A 24882-nucleotide genomic window follows, 5' to 3' on the forward strand; every position below is an offset into this window, starting at 1 on the left:
TATATTTAGACGGATGTGCATACAATAGATCATCATAAATAATGATCTGTATTGGAGGCTGCCCGAGAGTCTTCGCTGCCCGGCTCTGCTTCAGGTCTCACCCCCAGGGAGAACGAAACGAGAGAAGCAGCCACGGAGCTGGGGAAAGGAGCGCCCGGGGCGGGAGAAGTGAGGGGGAGGGGAGAAAGAGAGAAAGGGGGAGGGGGGAAAGGGAGGGGAACTTGGCTGGAAAGAGCCTCCTGAACCTTCCCTTCCCCCACTCTTGTCGTTTTAATCAATGGGAAATCCTCCGCCGTGCTTCTTTTAAGGAGGGGCGGGCTTTTCTTTTCCCGTACTCAAGCCAGGCACTAACAATTGGGAGCGCTTGCAGCGGAAAGCTCCTCCTTGCCGTGCTGAAGAACGCTGCTCAGGATCTCATCTGTCTGATGAAAACAAGCAAACCCACCCGCAAGTCCTTCCGAGGGTCCCGAGGCGCGCGGCCACCTTAAATCCCCGCAGCCTTGTCTTTCGCACCCATTCCAGCTCTCGGCCAATCAGCAAGTCGCCTCGTCTCGCTTGAATGACTCTTGTTCTTTGTTTGCGGAGAGGGAGGATCTCTCCAATCTGATAAAGGGGAGGCCCAGCTGTTGGAGGCTTCTCAGCCAATCGGCGGGCAAGCCTGTCTGGGTGTGCTTGTTCAAGAAATGCCTGTCTGTGCTGGGGGATGCCCTTATGAGCGGGACTGAAATCTCCCGCTCCTTGCTTATTTATACTGGTCTTTCAAACTCAACTCATCCAAGGAGCTATTAGGCTGTCTGTCTGTCTAGGGCAATAATGTTTGAACAGGCCTTCCAATCTGTGACCGTTTAAACAAGGACCATTTCGAGGAAAGGCGTATGATTGATATTTCAAATATGTCTCTTAAAAGAGGCCACACCGTCAGGTTACAAAAGTAATATGGGTCGAACTCGGGTCTCCTTGATAGCTGCTCTCCCCACGGTGACCTTCTGCTCCTCCACTGAATTCCCCACCACCACCACCGGTTGGAACCAAAAGCGGGAAAACGCGCGCGCTCTTTCTCTCTTTCAAAGGTGATGTCAGCTCGAAATCAATCCCATTCGAGAAAAGACCAATTTAAGAGAGTTGTTAACATTTCTAATCTAATCTGTCTGTCCTGTACTGGGAGGTTTGTGTGTGTGTGTTTGACTAGGACAGTCAAGCCTGTTAATAGTTTGAAAGCTGCAGTCCTAAACAGACAGGTTTCCTTGGGAGTAAGTTTCACTGAAGTCAACGGGGCTTACATCTGAGTGGACATGTCTGGTAGGATTGTGCTGCACAGTCTATTAGTTTTGCTTTTAAGCAAAAGATGTGGAACAAATTGATAATATCTGAATGCAGATCACCGTTTGAGAATATCTGATGATTTTTTAAATAAAAAATCCAAAACAGTGAAAACTTTGAAAAGAGGTGATCTGGGAATTGATCAGTAATGGACTCTGAATACCTTTTCAGAATGGGCAGCATTGATTAAATGTAATATTTTCTTTGACTACTGAATGAAAGTCTGCAAATTACATGTTCGCAGGGGACAAAATTCTAGAATATGCAGGACTTGGGGTGAGTGTTGAAATAATTCTACTCTTTTGAATAGAAACATAGGAAGCTGCCTTATACTGAGTCAGACTACTAGCTCATCTAGCTCAGTACCCTCTACTGAGCTGTGGTTTTCTAGGATTTCAGATAGTGGTCTCTCTAGCTTTACCTGAAGATACTGAAGATTGAACCTGGGACCTTCTACATGCAAAGCACATGCTCTGCCACTGAGCTGTTATGACCCTTCTGCTTTAATTTAGCAACATGAACCTGAGCATATTTGTTGAGGAGGAAATCCCAATGAACTCAAAGGAACTAGTTCGATAGTAAGTGAGCATAGGACAACCCTTAGCCTCCATCACCCCAGTCACAAGAAGTCTGATGCCCTCCTGCTTCTGTGACTAGCAGATTGCCTTTTAAGAGCAATATAAACCCATTAACTACTACTATAATGAGTTATAATAAATGTAAGATTTACACATCTCATTTTTTAAAAAAAATTAGGCAGGTTTCAAATTTCAGGATTTAATTTTGTGGTGATATATTAGAATCTAGGCAAAAGAATATTATTTCATGAAAAAACAAAACCGGCGGGTTTTTATTTTTGTCTTGATTTCAAGTGAAGTTCAAATGCTGCTTTTAGTAAGTACCACACACACCAAAAGGTATTTCATCTGGTAGAGAAATAAGATCCTCACATCTTCAGTTTTCAACATCTGACTATATTAGATTTTGAGGTGTTTTTGAATGCAGAAATCATTTTTGTGCAATCAAAAACTCCTTCTCAAAGGGGGAGGGGGCAGCTGCTACTAGCTATATTGAAACATTCCAAGCAATTCACAGTTAATCAGCCTTGGTTTTGCTCTTTAATTACCCCCAGAAGGCCTGAAGCAATTCTCTGGACCATGCAAAGACCTACTTCCTGCGTACATCTCTTCAGCATGGCAGACAGAACAAAGTTGGAGGCTGTTGACAAGGTGAAATTGACTCAATATTGTCATCCCTCAATAAGCAAAGTTGGGGGCCACAAGTGCCTTAAATCTGCACACAATATACACCTGAATGTTGTTATTGCCTTACATAAATTCTCTTGGGGTAACAATTTCAATAATAGTTCAGGTTTTCCCCTGCCAAAGGCACTTTGGAATTCACCCTGGAAACAAATATGGGCCACATGATGTGAAGAAGTCAACCATAAACTTCAGAAGCATTTACAGGGAAATTGGGTCATGGCTAGGGTTGCCAGGTTCAGGGCCTGAGACTGACCCTGTATCTTTAGGAGAAGAGAAAGTCAGCCAAGTGCAGGTGTTCTTGCAATAGGGTAATGGGAAAAACCACAAGGTGGAACTCTCCCTCCCCCCTGCACAACTTTTAAAGATACAGAAGACCTCTTGGAGGCTGCGCCTAGCAACCAAGAGGTCTTCTGTGTCTTTAAAAGTTGTGCAGGGGGAAGGGAGAGTTCCACCTTGTAGTTTTTCCCATTACAGTGTTGCAAGAACACCTGCAGTTGGCTGACTTTCTCTTCTCCTAAAGATACAGGATCAGGATCAGACCCTGAACCTGGCAGCCCTTGTCATGGCATTGTTATCTCTGGTCATCTTACTCCAGAGTAATATCCACAATATGGGACATTCACATTAAGTACTTATTCACACAGTCTAGAGAGGGTGCTCATACCTAGGGCCAGTGGTACCACTAGGCAGGGTGCAGTGGCATGCCTCATAGCAGATTTTTGGGTATCATTAAAATGTGGCAAATTGTCAACCACTATGTTTGTTTTGTTTTGTTTTTTTCACCAGTGGGGCTGCACTTTAGATTTTCTGACTCTGGCACCAAAATGTCTTAGGCTGTCTGTAGCTGTACTTGTTTAACATCTGCTATAGGGTGTATCACTGCTGCCTATATGTGCTAGATGTACGTACTACATATAATTGACTGTACAGTCTAAAATCCACACCGCAGCTGTCTCTCATTTCAGAAATTAAACACTGGAAGCATCAAGACTGGGAAAACAATTTCAGACACTTTGTCACTCAAGAGCTTAATTGTTTGCTGATGGTGCTTAAGTATTTAAATCTTTCCTCAGTTCTCTTCAGAGCTGGACCCTAAATATTTGATGCTCACTCTTTGGAATTTGAAATATTTCCCCAGCCCCAGAAAGTGCTTGTGTCACTACATTCTAAAGTATACCACTGACAATGTATAGGAATTCAGGTAAATCCTGCCTAGGGAGAAGATTGCAAAATTGTCAGTGTTGCCACTTGCACCATATTGCACATTTGGGATACATAGTGGGTCACTGTACATTTCCTGGCTCTTGAGACTGTGGCAGAACCCAGGCTTAGCTTGCTATGGATGATGTGAACCTCATAGGAAATGAGCCTCAGAGCCCTTGACACGTGTCCCTTTAATTTCAACAGAATATTTTTTTCACATCTGTATTTTCAGAATTCCATTAATGGACCCTTCAGGAAAAAAATTAGCAAAGTCAACAAATGGAAATACCAACAGGAATATATATATTTATTTAGGTGCTGTGAGTCCCAATGTTTCAAGTAGATAAGAACATTTTGAATATTTTCAGTGGGCCAATGCTTATTTAAAATAAAGAACTTTGCTGAGTTACTAATATTGTCTTGGTTAATGAAAATGAGCACATTTTTAAACTCAGTAATTTGCTTCTCAGTCTTTATGCTCCTTACACATGTCAAGGGACCTGTGAAGGAGATGGAGGATACTCTTCCAGCTGACTAACCAGTTTCATCTCACTTTCTTTCTTTCCTTTCTTTCCCTTTCTTTTTGATTCCCATCCACTACTACAACAATGTTGCAATCTTTGGGTTGAGTAAGTATTCTTTGGGTCTAACCCAGACCAAACTATTTGCATTGAAATGAATTTTAAAAGCAATTAAACAGATCCTGTTTTGCAAACCCCACCCTCACCTTTATTTGTTGTTTCTATTGGTGGTGGTGGAGAATTGTTAAGAGCAACAGAACAGCTGCACTGAGTCAGCCCAATAGTCCACTAAGCCCAGTGTCATATCTCCAGCAGTGGCAAGATCCATATGCCTGAGGAAATGAATGGAGTGTTTTAACAGAGTGATCTTTTTATTGTTCACTCTTAGGGCTGAACAGGACCTATCACTGATGTTGTAAAGGGCCACTGTGCTTATCTTGCATACATTCCAGCTCTAATTCAGTTGTCACTGTCTGTACTTCTTGGATTTAATTTCCATCTTACCACAATTCCACACCCCTTACAACTGTTTTTAAAATGTCTTTCATTTACTTACTTTTACATGTAGCCTTTTATCCATCATGGAGCTCAAGGTGAAAGTGGAAGGGCTGTAGTTCAGTGGAAGAGCATCAGGTTCAGTCTCTGACATCTCCAGGTAGGGCTGGGAAAGACAGCTACCTGAAACCCTGGAGAGCCACTGCTAGACAATACTGAGCTGGATGAACTGATGGTCTGACTCAGTATAAGGCAGCTTCCTATGTTTCTAATGTGGTGTACATGTGGTTCCTAGCTGGGTTATCTCAGTGCTGATTCAGACAATCCCCCACCACCACCATTGTGCGAGGGCTCCCAGCCATCACTAAATGAGAAGTTGCACAAGTATCATGTCACTTAAGAAATTACCATTCCTGGTTTTAGCAGTTTGACAGTTTCCCTAATCTCATGCCCTTGCACATTGTAGCAATGTTCATAATCTAGATGTGAGGCTGTGAAATGTGCCCGAGATGGCAGAAGCTGCCTCCAGATGTGATCATGCAGCTCTCTCCTTCTGTGTTTTCACACATGACCCTAAAAGAGTTTTGTTTGTTTGCATTTGCAACATCTGTAATGCAAATATAAAAACTGTGTTGCCTGGAATGTACTTTCGGCTTTACAGTTTCTGTCTTCCATTTTCTTTTCCTCGTCACATTCATACAAGTGAGAGTAAGGCTAAAATGCTCTTTTTGTGTTTTGTGTGAAAATTCTCATTGTATTTACTTATAACAAACATCCGAGATCACTTTTACAAAGAAGAAGAAGAAACAACCCTTGCATCTACACTGGTTCTTAGCCTTCAGTGTCTGGGACTTCCTAAAATTGAGATTGTGTATTGCCCTGACAATCTTAGCATAACAGTCTGCCCTATGAAGTATGTCCCACAGTTCCCTTACCTCATCACAGAAGAGTCTAAGACACACATTTGAGTACATACAAAGACTTCAGGGCCTACATGGCTTCCAGAACTGGCAGGACCCCTTAGATTGTTCCTCTCAGGGGGCTGCCAGCTCTGGTAACGTTGGCCTTATCTCATAGGTAGCACTGTTATTTTTGCCCTCTGTGAATTTGTCACATCCCTTTCTGAACTAAGTTATGCTTCTGGCAAAAGCTTGTTGAACTTTGTGTAGCATGTCTGAAGTGCAATAAAGAGCTAACTAGTGGCTCCTTACCTTCTCTTGAACATTGCTAGACATTTTCTCTGCTCTGTCCTGGGATAACTTTTGGATTTACTCTCTGGACACATTGGCACCACATGGCCTGAACCTGGAGGACAGTATCACCACTACTTAGCTTCTGCAAATGAAGCCCCTCTGAGCATTCCATCCTCAAAGCTCTATAACTGCCACCTTGGTAACAGCATTTGTATGTTGGCAGCTGATGAAGGCGGAAGCTGAAACGTTTTGTTAATATAATAAAAACCTCTGTTTGGTTAATCACAATTACGTTTATATATATATATATATTAGGTGATTAACAGAATCCTTATAGGGATCCAGAGCAAGCTTGAGTGAAGTTCTGTTTGTTGCTTTCAAAACTGTCTTTTATAAAAGACAGTTTTGAAAGCAACAAACAGAACTTCACTCAAGCTTGCTCTGGATCCCTATAAGGATTCTGTTAAATGCATTATATATATATATATATATATATATATATATATATATATATATATATATATATATATATAAGACAGTTTTGAAAGCAACAAACAGAACTTCACTCAAGCTTGCTCTGGATCCCTATAAGGATTCTGTAAAATGTATCTATCTATCTATCTATCTATCTATCTATCTATCTATCTATCTATCTATCTATCTATCTATCTATCTATCTATCTATCTATCTATCTATCTATCTATCTAGGTAAATGCATTTTTATGACTGATTGAGACCCCCCTAGACACTAAAGTTATCCATTCATTTTTGGAGTTAAGTAGAAACCTCAGTAAAATATTATATGACGGGCCTCCAGGTACTGGCTCCATGAATCAGAGAAGGTGGTTGTGCCCCAGAATGTTTTTGGTCTTCAGAAATTTGCAAATCAATCAGTAGGCAGCAGAGTCCTATGTATTATATATTCTGAGTATTTTAGAAGACAGCTTGAAGTCTGCTCAACAGGTTGGTCAAAATCATGGTTTCATTATGCAGAATTTTGCTACTGATAACCTATGATAAAATGTTTCAGAATAACCCATCTTCATTGCCAGCCAGCTTAAAAAAAAAATTCAAACCTTTATTTTGGAATTCAAACTTGGTTTGGACATACTTCCCCTGTCGAACTGTTTGCAATTTGGTGTGATGTTGCTGGTCGTTAAGATGTTCCACAGGTTGACTGTGCTTTAAAATAATTTTTGTTCAGAAAAATGTGGAATCAGTAAGTTAAAAAATGGGAAATGTGGAATTAGTAAGCAAAATGTGGAATTACAACAGCTACAAAGAAAGGAACGTAGGAAGCTGCCCCGTATGGAATCAGTGCATTGGTTCACCTAGTCAAGTACTGTCTACACTGACTGGCAGTAGCTTTCTAGGGTTTCAGGCAGTGGACATTCCCAGCCCGATCTGGAAATGCTGCTGACTGAACCTGGGACCTTCTGCATGCAGAGGAGATGCTCTATCACTGAGCTACAGCTTTTCCTTAAAGTCTTTCAGATTTTAGATGATAATGGAGAAAGGGGCCACAGGCTCATAACAAATAGCAATTGACACTACTGTTTGGAAGCTGGGCTCAGCCTTTGTTTAGTCACCACTTAGTCATTAGATCCAAAATCATAATTGACTTCACTCTTTTATAGCATGGATTGGTCAAAGGTCATCACTGTAAGGTTTGTCCAATGTAATGATTCCTCTAAGAGTGAGTATGAAAGCACACAGACCATCTGCTTCATATGTTGACTGCAGCATCTTCATACTCCTTGCCTTGTTCATTTCAGCTGTCTTTCTAAGCCTTGCCCTGTTCCTGTTTCTTACTCTAATCTCAGCTTGATTTACAGCTCCCCTGGCTTTCTATCTCCGATTCTGATCTCATGGTTTCTACCCCAAGGACTACATAGCTTCTGGCTTGGCTTTTTCCTTTGCCTGTATACTTCACTGCTGCCCTCTCTGGCTTTTGTTCCTCACACAGCCTTATTGCTGTACCATATGTCTGACAGGAAGACATCCTTGCCATGCTTACAGATGTAAGAACTATCTTGCTCAATCAGACCAAAGGATTATACAAGGAATAGAGGACCTGTGGCCCTCCAGATGACATTGGACTACAGCTCCCACCATCCCTAGCCATTGGCCATGCTGGCTGCAGCTGATGGGAGTTGAGGTCAAACAACATCAGAAGGGTTGCAGGTTCCCAATTCCTGGACAAAGTCTATCACTCAGTTTCTAACTGTGACTAACCAGTTCAATCCAGGAGCACAGAAAGAGATTAGGAGGGAGAGGACCACTCCTGTTGTCCCTCTCGATTGAAAGGCGAGCAAACAGCATGCGGATGCAGTGTTCCTCAAACAATGGCCCTTGCCCACTTTCAGGTGGGCCTCAGTGCCACAGCCTGCCCAGTGCATCCTCACTAGCCTGGCCTGCCCCCTAGCCATGCCATAGCCTTTTTGTTGGACCAGTGCCAGCACCAGCCAACTCCTTACATGCTGAGTGAAGGTGGCTGGGAAGATAAATTCAGGGGAGAAGAGGAAAGGGACAGAGGAGGTATTGAAGGAAAGTAGAAAGTGAGGTAAAAGGGTCATATTTATTTTATAGCAATATAATTAGTAAAGAAACAAACTGGGAATAGAAAAATAGGGGATGAGAGAGGAAAGTTCTTATAGAAGTGAAGGTAAAAGGGCCAGAGAGGATGGATGAGAGAAACTTGCAGACTGGGGCAGGGGAAGATAATGTACAAACTGAGTGTGAAAGGAGAATGGGAAAAGAAAGTACAGAAGATGGATAAATGCTTTGAAATGTATTTGGGAGTGGGAAGGGTAACATATCAAAGAAAAAGCCTTCTTCACTTGGAGCATCTGAATCAACAAATTCTGCCTAAAACAGGGAGGCTGAGGCACAATACCTCCACAGCAAATGCATGTACTTAGCTTGAGGGAAACTGAGTCATGGAACTCCTTGCCCCCAGGGAATTCTGTGACAAAGAATTTAGCAATTTCAACGCTGGATTAGCTATCAGGAGACAACAATGTCAGTAACTGTCAGCTGATTATGCCAAACTCTACCTCCATCTGCCACCATTTTGTGACCAGTGGCCTCAGTAATTTTCAGCAGTCTCAAGTGGGCCCTACAGGTAGACAGTTTGTGAACCCCCAGTATATGTTATTGCAGCTGTACAGAGAACTTAACTTATCCTTTAAAGCCCTATACAGTTTGGGACCTAGGTATCTAAAGGAATGCCAACTTCCCCAGCAGTATGTCCAGATGCTAGGATCATATTCTGAAGCCCTTCTCAAGATGACTCCAGCTTAAAAAAAGGGAAGAGACTAGGGAGACTAGGCCTTTAAGGTGTGGTGTTGCTTCATTAGAAGACACCTGCTGGCACTGAATGTGAATGCCTTCAGTGAATACCGTCTTATCTGCTCAAAGGCCTTTACAATTGTTTAGGTTTGTTCTTAATGCTGCTGAAGCTTTTCTTTGTTACTTTCTTGCTGTTCAGCTGGTTTATGTTGGTTTGGTTTTTATTTGCTGATTCTTTCAAGCATATAATTGTACGTTGCCCTGCCCTGGATGTTTTTCAAAACTGAAGGGTTTCAATTGTTTACAAAGGAACAAATTTGGCTATCATGGGTGGTAGATGTTGGCAGACTTGTCCTCTGTGACTTTGGCTGTGAACACGCTAGTTGCCAGAGCAGAGCATTTCCATTAGCCACACCTGGAGGGGGAAGGGGTTGATCTGCCAATCAGTTGCGAAATATCTTTGAAGCTGGTTTTTTAAAAAAACGCACTCAAGCTGCTCCAACCAGATTTTACAGTACAAAGGAGTGGGGTTTGTCTAGCATTGTGTGCCCCCATTTTCAGAAAAGAGAAGGGATGTAGTCATCCAGGGGCAGCAGTCTTAGAGCTCTAACTTTTTTGGGAGCAGGGTTCCAACATTTCCTGTATCCCACAAGTCAATCAACATGAAAGGGGAGTGTAACAGCCATTAAAAGTGTCTTCTAACATGCTTCCCTGTCCTTGCCTGCTAATTGGAGCCAATCAGAGTGAAAGGTGAGTCAGCCACTGAGAAGACTCTTTTCAGTACCTAACACTCTTTCCTTTCATGCTTATTGGCTCCCAGGGATGTATGTTGTTGTGGGAGAAAATATTACCATGGATCTCATTCTCAACTCAGCAGTAAAAATGGGGGGCATGGTGTGGTTGTGACTAATATGAAGGGACCCTGCACTTCTGAATTTGCTGCTATCTACTGGGAGAGGTGGAGATGCACTGGAAGTGGCAGAACAGTGAGTATGTTTCTATCCCTCTGTCTCTAATCCTTTCTTTTTTAAAAAAAAAGCTATCAGAAATGTGGCCACCATTACTGCCTCTTGTGATGGAGAATTCCATTAAGTTAATTATGCATTGTATGAAGCATTAATCACTTTCATCCAGCTATTCAACTTCATCGGGCGACACTTTCTTTCCACTTCTAGTATTATAAGAAAACAATATTTTTATTGTTTTTATATATCTTATGTTTTATTGTATTTGTATATGTTGTTGCACAATGCTTTGACATTTTATATGAATGGGCAGCATATAATTTTTTAATCAATCAGTCAATATTCTCTCTATCCGCATTTTCCGTGTTATTAAACATCCATACAATTTCCCCACAATCATCTTTTTTTCAAACTCTAGTTGCCTTAGTCTTGCGTTGTAGCTGGGGACAGTTAGTTTTAAAGAACAGGCTACCTCTGAGTGCATTCTGAGCCTAAGTATTTGTTTTCAGCAGAAGAACTGAACTGAGCTCACAATCCTTTCACACAAAAGTCAATTCCTGGTTGTTGTTGTTATGTGCAAGTCGACTGTGATTTATGGCGACCCTATGAATCAGCAACCTCCAAGAGCATCTGTCATGAACCATCCTGTTCAGATCTTGTAAGTTCAGGTCTGTGGCTTCCTCTATGGAATCAATCCATCTCTTCTTTGGCCTTCCTCTTTTTCTACTCCCTTCTCTTTTTTCCAGCATTATTATCTTTTCTAATGAACCATGTCTTCTCATTATGTGTCCAAAGTATGATAACTTCAGTTTCATCATTTTAGCTTCTAGTGATAGTTCTGGTTCAATTTGTTCTAACACCCAATTATTTGTCTTTTTCACAGTCCATGGTATCTGCAAAGCTCTTCTCCAACACCACATTTCAAATGAGTTGATTTTTCTCTTATCAGCTTTTTTCACTGTCCAACTTTCACATCCATACATAGAGTTAGGAAATATCATGGTCTGAATGATCCTGACTTTAGTGTTCAGTGATACATCTTTGCATTTGAGGACCTTTTCTAGTTCTCTCACAGCTGCCCTGCCCAGTCCTAGCCTTCTTCTGATTTCTTGACTATTGTCTCCATTTTGGTTAATGATTGTGCCAAGGTAGTGATAATCCTTGACAAGTTCAATGTCCTTATCGTCAACTGTAAAGTTACATAAATCTTCTGTTGTCATTACTTTAGTCTTTTTGACGTTCAGCTGTAGTCTGCTTTTGTGCTTTCCTCTTTAACTTTCATCAGCATTCATTTCAAATGATTACTGGTTTCTGCTAGTAGTATGGTATTGTCTGCATATCTTAAATTATTGATGTTTCTCCCTCCAATTTTCACACCTCCTTCATCTTGGTCCAATCCTGCTTTCCGTATGATATGTTCTGTGTACAGATTAAATAAATAGGGTGATAAAATACACCCCTGTCTCACACCCTTTCCGATGGGGAACCAGTCATTTTCTCCATATTCTGTCGTTACAGTAGCCTCTTGTCCAGAGTATAGATTGTGCATCAGGACAATCAGATGCTGTGGCACCCCCATTTCTTTTAAAGCATTCCATAGTTTTTCATGATCTACACAGTTAAAGGCTTTGCTGTAATCTATAAAGCACAGGGTGATTTCCTTCTGAAATTCCTTGCTCTGTTCCATTATCCAACGTATGTTTGCGATGTGATCTCTGGTGCCTCTTCCCTTTCTAAATCCAGCTTGGACGTCTGGCATTTCTCGTTCCATATATGGTAAGAGCCTTTGTTGTAGAATCTTGAGCATTGCTTCACTTGCATGGGATATTAAGGCAATAGTTCGATAATTATTGCATTCCCTGGGATCCCCTTTCTTTGGAATTGGGATGTATATGGAATGCTTCCAGTCTGTGGGCCATTGTTTAGTTTTCCATATTTTCCAGATTTTTGTCAAAATTTGGACAGATTCAGTCTCAGTAGCTTGTAGCAACTCTATCTATTCCTGGTGATTTGCTTCTTCCAAGTGTTTTAAGAGCAGCTTTCACCTCTCATTCTAAAATTTCTGGTTCTTCATCATACAGTTCCTCCATGAATGAATCTGTCATCCAGGCATCTCTTTTATAGAGTTCTTCAGTGTATTGCTTCCATCTTCCTTCTATTTCATCTCGGTCAGTCAGTGTGTTTCCCCTGTTGATTATTCAACATCCCTGCTCTTGGTTTAAATTTCCCTTTCATTTCTCTAATCTTTCGGAACAGGGCTCTTGTTCTTCCCCTTTTGTTGTCCTCTTCTGTTTCTATACAGTAACTATTGTAATAGTTCTCTTTGTCCCTATGTACTAGTCGCTGTATTGTTGCATTTAGGGTTCTGACTGTGTTTCTAGTTCCTTTTGCTTTTACTTTCCTTCTCTCTTTAACCATTTTAAGAGTTTCTTCAGTTATCCATTGAGGTCTTTCTCTCTTTTAGAGGTATTGTCTTTTTGCATTGTTCACTGATAACGTCTCTGATTTCATTCCATAGTTCTTCTGGTTCTTTGTCAACTAAGTTTAAAGCCTCAAACCTGTTCCTTATTTGATCTTTATATGCTTCTGGGATGTTATCTAAATTGTATTTTGGCATTATGATTGCCTTGTTGGTCTTCTTTAGCTTTAGCTGATTTTCTATACGACCAGTTCATGATCTGTACCGCAGTCTGCTCCTGGTCTTATTTTCGCAGAAAGTATGGAACTTCTCCATCTTCTGCTACCAATTATATAATCAATTTGATTCCTATATTGACCATTTGGTGATGTCCATGTGACAGTCTTCTTTTCGGTTGCTCAAAAAATGTGTTCGCAAGAAACAAATTATTGGCTTCACAGAATTCAGTAAGTCTTTCTCCTGCTTCATTTCTGTCTCCTAGGCCCCATTTCCCCACAATTCCTAGTTCTTCTCTGTTCCCTGCTTTTGCATTCCAATCCCCCATGATTATCAGCACATCTCGTTTTGGTGTGTGATCAATTTCTTCCTGTACTTAGCTGTCTTCATCTCAGCAGCCTAATTTAAATGGATAAAGAATTTTTGTTGTTGCTGTTGAACAATGGGCAGTCAGAACCCCTTGCTGATATATTGCAAAATATCTAGAGATCTACCAGACCTACCTTCTACCCACCTCTGGAGGATAAAGCTTTCAATAGCTACTAGCCATGATGGCTATGTTCTACTTCCATTGTCAGAGGCAGTATGCATCTGTACATCAGTTGCTGGGAATCACAAGTGGGGAGAGTGTTGTTACTCTCAGCTCTTGCTTGCAGGCTTCTCATTGGGGCATCTGGTTAGCCTCTGTGAGAACAGGATGCTGGACTAGATGGGCCTTTGGTCTGACCCAGGGGGGCTGCTCTTATGTTCATATACAGTAGACAATACTCAGCCAGATACACCAGTGATCTGATCCAGTATGAGGCAGCACCTTATATTCCCTTACTTCTTGTGCTGTGTGTAATTTGTGTGCTTAATTTCATTTAAAGCAACACCACAGCAGCAGAGTAACAGCAGATGTTCAAATGCGAGTGTGCCAGCTTGTGTGTGTGTTTACCTAAGAAAGCAGGCTTTTACCCTGCATCAGCATTACTGAGACTTGAGACTTAGTATAATAAGAAAAGCTAGTTTATTTATAGAAATACATTGTAGATAGAAAAGCAAACCTAGTTCTAACTAACTAAGTTGGAGGCTTAACTCCCAGGTGCAGGAGTTAGCCCCATGCTAGGAGAGAGCAGAGACAAAGGGATGTCTCCTCTCTCCCAGACAGTCGGAGAAGGAAGAAGTGGAAAGGGCGGAAGGAGGAGGGGCAGGTAAGCTTCCCTGAAGACGTAACAGTCTAGCGACAGAAGGAAGTCAGTCAGAGCATCACAGGTAAAGGTAAACAAGCCTATCCATCTGGAGGACCCTAGCTCTATCTCCCTTCTGGAGCACAAACAAAAGAACAAAACAGGGGTTGCTCTTGCCCCACTTCCAACAGATTGCTGATAGTCTAAATCAGCATAAGTGACACAGCAATGGCAGTGTAAAACTAGTCACCACAGTGTCAATCCCCCATGATAACAAATATCCTGCACTCAAGCAGAAACATCAAATGTCTTTTTCTGGTACATTAATAAAGCATCTTAATCCAGGAGTGTGTGTCCTCAAGTCCCAGTGGTCTTTTTTAGGCACAAAAGTGAACAGGATGTGTACAGCATCAGCCTTTACAACTGGCAAGCGGTATAAGGTCTCCGTACTGGCCAAGCTATGTGTAAATACCAGGAGCCTGGTCTTCTGCCCTTATTGGGTCCAAAGAGCAGAGCTTTTTGTTTGCTGGACTCCAGATTCTACCTGCAGGTACACACTCAAAGTCTAATTCCTGATAAGTTGCCCATGGTTTCAGCCTAACAGTATGTCTTCTTAGAGATACTTCCTGTCCAATGTCCTGCATTAATGTTATAGATGCAACAAAGCTTTTATTGGGGTGGGGATTTTGCTGAACTGCACAAGCAACCAACTTTAAGACCTAGAATTATGTGAATATAATGATAATTATGATGTTCTCAGTTGACAAAACTGTACAAACATGTAAAACAGGACAACAAAGTTGTCCAGGCTCTCCTATTATTCCATCTGCGGTAACATTTTTTAGTCTGTTCATGATTGTTTTGAACAGGATATGCTATAACTAGAAATTATGTTTATAGAAAACAGTTTTTTTAACAAGAAGAAACCTTACCATTCACTGACAAGCAAGAGAAATAACCTGGCACTATTCCCGTGAAGTTCAGTCTGAAAAGTATCTTCCCAAGGAATTAGGTTAGCCTGGACAAGCTTGGTAAATACTTTTATAAAGTCAAAAGAGACTGTTAACCATTTTTCCTGTTGTATGTTGTTCTGTTTTACATGTTTGTATAATCTTAGGTCTTGTTTGTGCTGTGTGGAGATTCTCATTGTATGTTGTACTGTATCCTGGGATTTTGCTGAACTGACAGTTGAGGAGATTTTGTGGCTGAGGCCGTCAGTCATGAGATCTCGCCTTCCTACCCAAAGAATAAATAACATGCAAAACAAATGCTGTTCTGGTTATGTATTACCTGCTCCAATCATAGAGTAGTTCTAGAAATTCAAATAAGTAAACTGATTAAATAAAGCACCAACATCCAAACTTTTAAATAGGTAAATCTTGCACATTTGAAACCACAATTGAAGTCAAGATTGAAAAGAGCTCAGTTCTAGAACAAGTTTACATATAAAAAGCAGAAACAGTACCTCTACCCATGTGGAAAATGCAATTTGTTTGATACTGAGGAATGATATAGACCATCTCAAAGCAGATCGGAGAATGTAGCATTTAAAGAGGATGGAGCCCCAACATTCCTCTTGTTTTAGACTCAATATTTTCCAAAGAGCTCCGTTTTGACTGCCAAACAAGATGATCATAACAACAAGTCCCATCATAAACACTAAGAGCGAAAACAAATATTATTTATTTATCTTTTTATTAAATTTGTATCCTGCCCTCTGGGGAGGGACCATAGCTCAGTAGCTGAGCACATGTTTTATATGCAGAAGGCCCAAGGTTCAATTCCTGGCATTAGGTAGCAGTGGATGATGTGAAAGACCATCTGCCAGAGAACCTAGTGAGAATCACTATCTCAGTGCCTCCAAAGGCCTTTCCTGGTGCCCCTGAACACCCGCATCTTTTAAAAAGATTATTTGTTCTGGAAATGGCAGAACGGTGCAGAGCAGTTGCTGGAGCTTGAAAGGCCCAGTCCCTTGCATTCTGGTTTGTTTGGAATGACTGGGGCATGGGGGAAGAGGGAAGTGACAGGCATGTCTTCCCCACTCACCTACTGGCTCATCCTGGTTGGTTGGTTGTTGCCCACTAGCTATGTAGAACTAGCAGTAGGCCCTTGGTTCTCATCATGAAGGGGCTCTGTATGTGTGTGTGATTGAAAGAGATGCACTTGGGCAGAGAGAGAGGAAGAGAGTAAGAGTTTTATGTGGAGTGTTTGTGTGAGGGACAGGGAAGGTATGTAGGAATGTGTGGTCTGTGAGAGGGGGAAGGAGAGGTGTATGAGGGGGGTTAGTGAGGGAGAGAGATGTATGTATGTATGTGACAGCAAGGGCAGTTCGGCAATGGAACCGACTGCCTAGGGAGGTGGTGGGATCCCCTTCGCTGGATGTCTTCAAGCAGAGGCTGGACAGCTATCTGCAGGAGATGCTCTAGCTGTGGATTTCCTGCTGTGAGCAGGGGGTTGGACTCGATGGCCTACAAGGCCCCTTCCAACTCTATGATTCTATGTGTGGTCTGTGTTTGTGTGTGATCTGTGAGAAAGGGAGAGATGGACTTGGGCAGAAAGAGGGGGGGAGAGAGATGTGTGGCTATGGTCTGTATGTGTGCAGTGACTGCACTGGTAAGCATGAGGTTGTATTGGGGCAGGAGTGGAGTAGTAACAACTATATTCTAAGTTTGTGTTATGCCATGCACCCAACAGCAGCCATTTTGTGACTGGTGCCCACAACACTTTCTCAAAATTAAAAATGTGCCCACTGGTCCAAAAAAGGTTGGTGGCCCTGATCTAGAGAGCCTCTGCCAGTGAGGAGCAATCATGGGCTGGTTGGACAAAGTGTCTGATATGTGGCATAAGGCAATTTCCTATAGGCCATATTCAACTAACTTATTGTGCTAGTCAGTGAAAGCCAGCACAAGGATTCCTGCTAGAGCAACAAGACTTCCCCCCTCTCCTTCCCCCGACTCCCATCTGCTCCAGAGGGTCGGAAGAACCCCCAGAACAGCATTGGGGCGGGGGGAGGGAGATTGTTCTGTCAGGTAAGCAGAAATGCTGCATTGACAGAACAATCTCCTTAGTGGTGTAGTGGTTAGGGGGTTGAACTATGATCTGAAAGACCAGGGTTCAAATCCCCACTCATCCATGAAGCACACTGGGGGACCTTGGGCCTGTCACTGCTTCTCAGCCTAACCTACCTCACAGGGTCACAGGGTTGTTGTGGGGATTAAATGAGAGGGTGAGAACTATGTATGCCACCTTGAGCTCCTTGGAGAGAAGGTGGTGTATACATGTAATAAATATTGCTGTGCTGTTTCATTTTAGATTTCAAATACCCTCTATACAAACAAAATTAGTATATCAGAGAGAAGGTTCTAGAGTTGCTTCCTCCCCTCCCAACATGCCTATTTTGTATATATAGGAAGAATTTTATGTGGGCAGACAAACATTTTATTCCCCACCCGCAGTCTGAAATGGTACATTCCAACAACAGGTGCATTAACTGAGGCTTCAATTGAAATGACATCCCTCCTTCCCTCCCTGTTACAGAGGCCCAACTGGCCTCAACAACAAGTCAGGCATTTATTGTCATGGGTCCCATGCTGTGGAACACTCTTCTGGCAGACTTTCAGCAGGCATCCTCGCTTTTGACTTTCAGGCATCTGTTGAAGACTTTTTTGTGTTGACGAGCCTATGCAGTTGTTTAAAATGTCTCTTGAACAGCCAGTCATTTTAATGATTGTTTCGTATTACTTTTAAATGTTTTTATGTTGCTGTACACTGAACTGACCTATTGCATGAGGGTGGTCTTTATAAATAAATATAAATAAATTAAAAAGTCTGTTTTAAGCAGACTTATGTCCAGCCAAGGGTAAGTAAATAAATACCATTAAAAGGAGACTTTCACGTTACATGGAAGCCAGATTATGTCCAAACACAAATCTGAAATGAAGAGACTAATCTAGCATTCATTAATAATAATGAATTAAATATATATTATTAATTTTGGTTTATTTTAGGGAGCCAAAGAACAGGCTCCATATCCTGTTATTTGCCTGCTCATGTGATCACAGGCAGCCAGAGTGCTGAAGTTAGAATGTTCGGATGCTAGAAGGTTTTTTGGTGGGGTTCTTTAGAAGTGAGAACACACCAAGCATAAATCCTTTGAAAAGCTGAAGGGAAGTGTAAGAGGAAGCCTTGGCTATGCAGGAGGATCTGGTCTGAGTGAGGAAATGCAGACCCAATTAGTTCCTGACAGATGGACAAATGGAAACAGAGACGGATCTGTAGATGGATGGCGATACCTTGATATGAAGAGGAAAGCAGCATAGACGAAAGCAGAACTTGCTGTTCTTAAACATGTTCAGATCTTCCCAATTCTTTCACTTTCCTCATTTCCTTCTTATCAGCTGCTGTTCTGCTGTTTTCCTTAGGGAGGAAGAAGAGCCACTTCTCAACACAGATTTTGCAGCTTAGTTGATGGCTATAGGTCAAACATGATTGACTGGTCTTGTCTTGTTTTGGGGAAGCTGCTTTTCTCCCCTCATATTTCAGCATGCTGTTTCATTTCTGGGATACTGGTCTGCCCATTAGATTAGGTCAGGAACAGCCGTCGGCAGTCGGCAGCCTGTATCTGACTCCATTCCTGATTTTTATCTGATCCCCTCAAGATGCCCTGCCATAGGGAAATGAGGTTACCCCCCCTCAGGACAGCCAAGTTGCTGACATAGAGAATTCCAGTGACCACTGGAGTAAGAGGGAGATACGAAGTAGGGAGACAGCCATGCTATCGAGGGAGGGTAGAGTGTAACCGATTGTTGCCAGAGCTTGGAAAAGTTACTTTTTTGAACTACAGCTCCCATCAGCCTAATCCAGTGGCCATGTTGCCTAGGGCTGATGGGAGTTGTAGTTCAAAAAAGTAACTTTTCCAAGCTCTGTGATAACCCCCAAGCTGTCTTCCCGCTCAAACAACCTGGATGGTCTCAGTGACAGTGCCTTGGGTTGAAACTGCTGCTGGTGAATGCCAGGTTGGTGAACGGAAAATCGATGCTCATTCAGGATTTGGTCCTCAATGAGCATGCCGACCTGGCCTGTATTACGGAGACCTGGTTGGATGAAGCTGGGGGGGTTAATCACTCCCAGCTTTGTCCTGGTTTTTCAGTACAGCAGCAGGCGAGACCTGGAGGACGGGGAGGTGGGGTCGCAGTGGTCTATCGTGACACCATCCCCCTGACCAGGTGCCCTCTCCCACAGTTCTCAGGGTTCGAGTGTATGTACTTGAAGTTAGGTGGCCAGGACAGAATAGGGATTCTGTTGGTGTACCGCCCACCCCGCTGCTCCACAGTCTCCCTACCTGAGCTAGCCAGGGTAGTCTCGGGGTTGGTGTTGGAGTCCCCTCGGCTTGTGTTACTGGGTGACTTCAACATCCACACTGAGACTGCTCTGTCGGGAGTGGCTCAGGACTTCATGGCCTCCATGACAACCATGGGTCTGTCCCGAGTAGTATCTGGCCCCACTCATGTTGCTGGTCACACCCTCGACCTTGTTTTCTGTGTTGGTCGGGGTGACAGTGATCTTGGTGTGGAAGAACGTGTGATGGTTCCGTTGTCATGGACAGATCACTACCTGGTCGGGTTTAGACTTACTGGGACTCAGAACCTCCGCAGGGGTGGGGGACCGATTAGAATGGTCTGTCCCAGGAGGCTGATGGATCCGGATGGTTTCCTGATGGCTCTTGGAGATTTTCCTGTCACCTTGGCAAGCAATCCTGTCAAAGCCCTGGTTGACCTCTGGAATAGAGAAATGGCCAGGGCAGTGGACACGATCGCTCCCAGGCATCCCCTGTTTCGGAGTGGGGCCAAACTGGCCCCATGGTTTTCCAAGGAGCTGGTGGTGATGAAACGTGTCAGACAGGGACTAGAGCGACGTTGGCGGAAGACTCGGAGCAAAGCTGATCAATCTCGGGCTAGAGCCTATTTGAAGGCCTACTCCGAGGCAGTCCAGGCTAAGAAGAAATCTTTCTTCTCGGCCTCCATTGCATCTGCTGGGAGCCGTCCAGCGGAACTGTTTTGAGTGGTTAGGGGGCTTTTAAGTTCTGGCCCCCGTGAGGATAATTCTGACCACTTAGCAGACCGCTGTCAAGAATTTGCACGGCACTTTGCAGACAAAGTCGCTCAGATTCGCTCCGACCTGGACACTAAAATTGATACAGTCTCTGAGGATGTAACTTTGGCACCTGTTTGTCCAATTAAAATGGATTCTTTTCAACTTGTTCTGCCCAAAGATGTAGACAAGATCCTTGGAGCGGCGCATGCCACCACTTGTGTACTGGACCCTTGCCCTTCCTGGCTCATTAGAAGTACCAGAGGGGGACTGGTCGATTGAGTCAGGGGAATAGTTAATGCCTCTCTACAACAAGGCAGAATTCCATCATGCTTAAAGGAGGCAGTTATAAGACCACTGCTGAAAAAGCCCTCCCTGGATCCCTCTTTACTGGGTAACTACCGGCCAGTCTCCAATATTCCATTTCTAAGCAAGATAATAGAGCATGTGGTGGTCACCCAACTCCAGAGATTCTTGGATGATACGGATTATCTGGATCCATTTCAATCTGGTTTCAGGCCTGGCTATGGGACAGAGACGGCTTTGGTCGCCTTGGTGGATGACCTATGCAGAGAACTGTACAGGGGGAGTGTGTCCCTGTTGGTTCTACTGGACCTCTTAGCGGCTTTCGATACCATCGATCATGGTATCCTTCTGGGCCGCCTTGCTGAGATGGGACTTGGGGGCACTGTGTTACAGTGGCTTCAGTCCTTCCTGGAGGATAGAACCCAGAAGGTGGTACTGGGGGACTCCTGCTCGACCCCTTGGCCATTGACCTATGGGGTCCCTCAGGGTTCAGTTTTGTCCCCCATGTTATTTAACATCTACATAAAACCACTGGGAGAGATTGTCCGGGGTTTTGGGGTTCGGTGCCATCAGTATGCCAATGACACTCAACTCTATTTCTCTTTTCCACCTGAAGCCAAGGAAGCCGTACAGGTCCTAAACCAGTGCCTGACATCAGTGATGGACTGGAGAAGGGCAAACAAGTTGAGATTAAATCCTGATAAAACAGAGGTACTCCTGGTCAGTTGGAGGGTAGATCAGGGAATAGGGATTCAACCGGTGCTGGATGGGGTTGCACTCCCTCTGAAGTCTCAGGTTCACAGTTTAGGTGTATTACTGGACTCAGCTTTGAATTTGGAGGCCCAGATTACTGCTGTGTCCAGGAGCGCATTTGCCCAATTAAAACTGGTGCGCCAGCTGCGCCCGTTCCTGGAGCTGCCTGATCTGACTAGGGTGATGCATGCCTTGGTTACATCCTGCTTAGACTACTGTAACGCGCTCTACGAGGGGCTGCCTTTGAAGACTGTTCGGAAACTTAAATTGGTACAAAGAGCTGCAACCAGAGTGCTAACCGAGGCTGGTTACAGGGACCATACAACTCCCCTGTTACAACAGCTCCACTGGCTGCCAATTTGTTTCCGATCACAATTCAAAGTGCTGGTTTTGACCTACAAAGCCCTATACGGCTCAGGTCCAGACTATTTGACAGATCGTATCTCCCTACATGAATTTGTCCGGGATTTGAGATCTTCAGGTGAGGCCCTTCTTGTGCTCCCCACACCTTTGCAAGTACATATGACAGGGACACGAGATAGGGCCTTTTCAGTGGCTACCCCTAGGCTATGGAACTCCCTTCCGAGTGAGGTGCGATTAGCTCCCTCCTTGCCGTCTTTCCGGCGACAAGTAAAGACTGTTTTATTTCAACGGGCATTTGGGATAGAGAACGACCAGGATTAAGTGTCATAGGACTGGTGACTACATTATATGATCTTATTATTTTAAATTGTCAGCTGTTTTTAACATATGTTTTATGGTTTTAATTTTTCTCATAGTTTAATTCTATTTTTAATTGTATACTTTTGTATGTTTTAATGGTGTTGTTTTTTAGTTGTAAGCCGCTCTGAGTCCTATTGGAAAAAAGGGCGGGGTAGAAATAAAGTTTATTATTATTATTATTAAGAGCTCAAAAGGACTGATGAGAGGAACAGGGAAGGAAAGAGGAAAGGCAAGCAATATGGGGGAAGGAGGACTCCTTTCAACACAGAGGTGAAGGTGGGAATGGGAAGGAGATTATGGGCACCTGGGACTTCCCACCTTCTCCTCCAGTGCCCAAACATTCCTGCAACAGCTTCTGGGGTGTTGTCACATGTCAGAGCAAGCAATGCTGGTCTTTGCTTTTTGTAATCTCCAGGCTTGACTGCTGTAACACCTTCCACATGGAGCTGCTCTTGAAGATGATCCAGAAGCTTCAGCTGGTGCAGAATGTGTGGTTGCATACCTCCTTGTAGATATTAGGAGACATTAGTATAGATATAGATACACTGGCTGCAGGTATGGGCCCATGCACAATTTAAGGTGCTGCTGTCAACTTTTAAAGCCTTTCATGGCCTGGGCCTACCTGTCACAGAGACTGCCTCTTTTAGCCCCTATGCCAACTTTAAACCCTTCTAATCAGGCCCTGCTTCTGTTTCTACTTTGCAGGAGGTAAGAACTGCAGGAAACAGAGCCCAGCAGTCACCAGTGCTTGGGGGCCATGGGTCACGCTCCACACCACAGACAGATAACGAGAAAGCACAAGCACAAGCATGTAAGCAAGCATGCACCCACATACATTCTTTGCTTTTCCATGGAGTCTGGATAAAAGTCAGATCCAACAGAATTGCCCTCTAAAATTTGTATAATTTTATAGTCTCCCATCAAACACACAACACATCCTTACATGAAATATATAGTTAAAATCACAGGCCTGGACTCTGGTACTTGCCAGAGCACAATAATATTGGTCCAGGGCAAGGATCCTCATGAATATTCATTATTTGTAGGTAAGATGACAACAGAACACAGCTGTGGGCACAAAGGTGACTTTGATTTCATGGTGGTTTGGGGCAGGGAGGAGAACACATGATAAAAAATTACATAAGTACATAAGAATGGCCCTTCTGGCCCACACCAAAGGACCATTTAATCCAGCATCCTGTTCTTATAATGGCCAACCAGATGTCTATGATAAGCCTGCAAGCAGGACCCAAGTGCAACAATGCTCTCCCCACTTGTGATTCCCAGCAACTAGTATTTAGAGACATGCTGAGGATATTCAGAGGATCAATTTTCCTGAATCTGACTTTTGTGCATACTTCTTCTCTGGCATTCTCTATCTCTATCACCACCTCCCAACTTCCATCCTAATTTCTGCGGCACCCCACTTTCTCCTCCCTGTCTCACTCACAGCCACTCCATTTCCTCCCTCACAGACTCCAGATCACTCCTATTATCTCCTAGCCCTCTTTCTCTTCTACCCTCTCAGTCACTCCTTTTTCTGTCCAGCTGCTCAGCTCCCAATCTGAGCCATGAAAAGAACATGGAGCAGAAAGAGGAAGTGGGAAAGAGCATCACTCTTCCAACTTCCTCCTACAGGTCCATGTTCCTTTTCAAGGGGGGATGGTATCCACCTCTGCTGCTTCACAACAAAGGGGGCAATGAGTTGGGGGTGGGAGGGTACAGAGGCTCAGAGGTTAGTATAGGAAGTTCTTAAGGATACCACTGTGCCTACAGGAATCACATTGGTGACCCCAGATTTACATAATTTGTTCCAAAGATGAGGAATGATTTCCCCTCCTGGGTACAGTGTTCCCCTCCTTTGCTGGCTTTTAAGAGAGATTTCAAGGGGCATTTTTCCCATATGGCTTCTGGTCTTGCTGGCTAGTCTTTTCAGAGGATCACCGCTGGGTCCTTCTAATCCTGGACTAAGGTTGAGTCAGTTTTACTCCATCACATTTCTAATTCTTCTGATAAGTACTTTCTCCCAGCCAGAGCTTGGAAGTAACTCGTAATTTTTAACGAGTTACTTGTAATTCGTTACAATTTTAAATAACGAGTGGGTAATTCCATTACATTTGGCAAGTAACGGAATGACTAGTAATTTCCCTACTTTTCAGCTGCAACTTTAACGTTTCCACGTTAGGTTGGACATTACTTGGGGGCGGGAACAAGGGGAAGTCAGCTCCTGGCTGTGATTGGTTAACACAAGACATGTGCCTCACACTGATTGGACCTCTGCACAGACTGTCTCTTCCCTCGTGATCTGTGTTAGGAGGCACGAGGGAAGAGGTGAATAGGCAGGGCCTGCTAGCATCTGAGAGGAAAAAATGGACGCCGGAGGAAAAAGCCAGGGCAAGGACAACGGAGGAGAAGGCAGCAGCAGAATGGCAAAGAGCTGTGGAGGTGAGTGACGATGATTTGTGTGTGTGTGTGTGTGTGTGCCCCCCCGCGGCCCCTTCTGCCCCCCGCAGCCCCCCCTGCCCCCCCATGGCCCCTTCTGCCCCCCCATGGCCCCTTCTGCCCCCCCTGCCTCTCCTTGCCTCGTTGCCACCCCCTCCATCAATCACAAGGCACTTCTGAAACTTCGGCCTACCTTCCCCCCCTTTTTGAACTCTCCCCCTTGTTCCCATGCATACCTGTGTGCTGTATTTATCCAGACAGAGCACTCCTGCCTTTTAAAATGCCGGCTAGCTTTTTATTGTATATTTATTTGAACTCCATCTTTCTTTTTATTTGTATTTTTGTCCTGTTTAATCACAAGACTGAATTGTATGTGGGACAAAAACTGTCTCAGTAATAATAATAATAATAATAAAAATAAAAAAATCATTAGGCGTATAATAAATGGCTTAAGGCTGATTTTTTTGTTCTTGGCAGAGATGAGGTGAGAAGTAGGGTCCTTGCAGCTCC

At 43.5% G+C, this 24882-nt stretch overlaps 1 long non-coding RNA gene across 2 annotated transcripts; it reads left to right on the forward strand.

Moving 5' to 3' along the window:
- The first annotated feature begins 220 nt into the window (after positions 1 to 220).
- LOC133379795 (uncharacterized) lies at positions 221 to 22813 on the forward strand. Of its 2 annotated transcripts, none has more exons than XR_009761267.1 (3): positions 221 to 1070; positions 2453 to 2549; positions 22636 to 22813. It is a non-coding gene; the product is annotated as an uncharacterized LOC133379795 (long non-coding RNA). The 2 variants fall into 2 exon arrangements; XR_009761266.1 differs by lacking the exon at positions 22636 to 22813 and adding an exon at positions 4021 to 4185.
- Positions 22814 to 24882: the final 2069 nt, after the last annotated feature.

Source organism: Rhineura floridana, chromosome 3 (assembly GCF_030035675.1).
Source record: "Rhineura floridana isolate rRhiFlo1 chromosome 3, rRhiFlo1.hap2, whole genome shotgun sequence".
Lineage (NCBI taxonomy): Eukaryota > Metazoa > Chordata > Lepidosauria > Squamata > Rhineuridae > Rhineura > Rhineura floridana.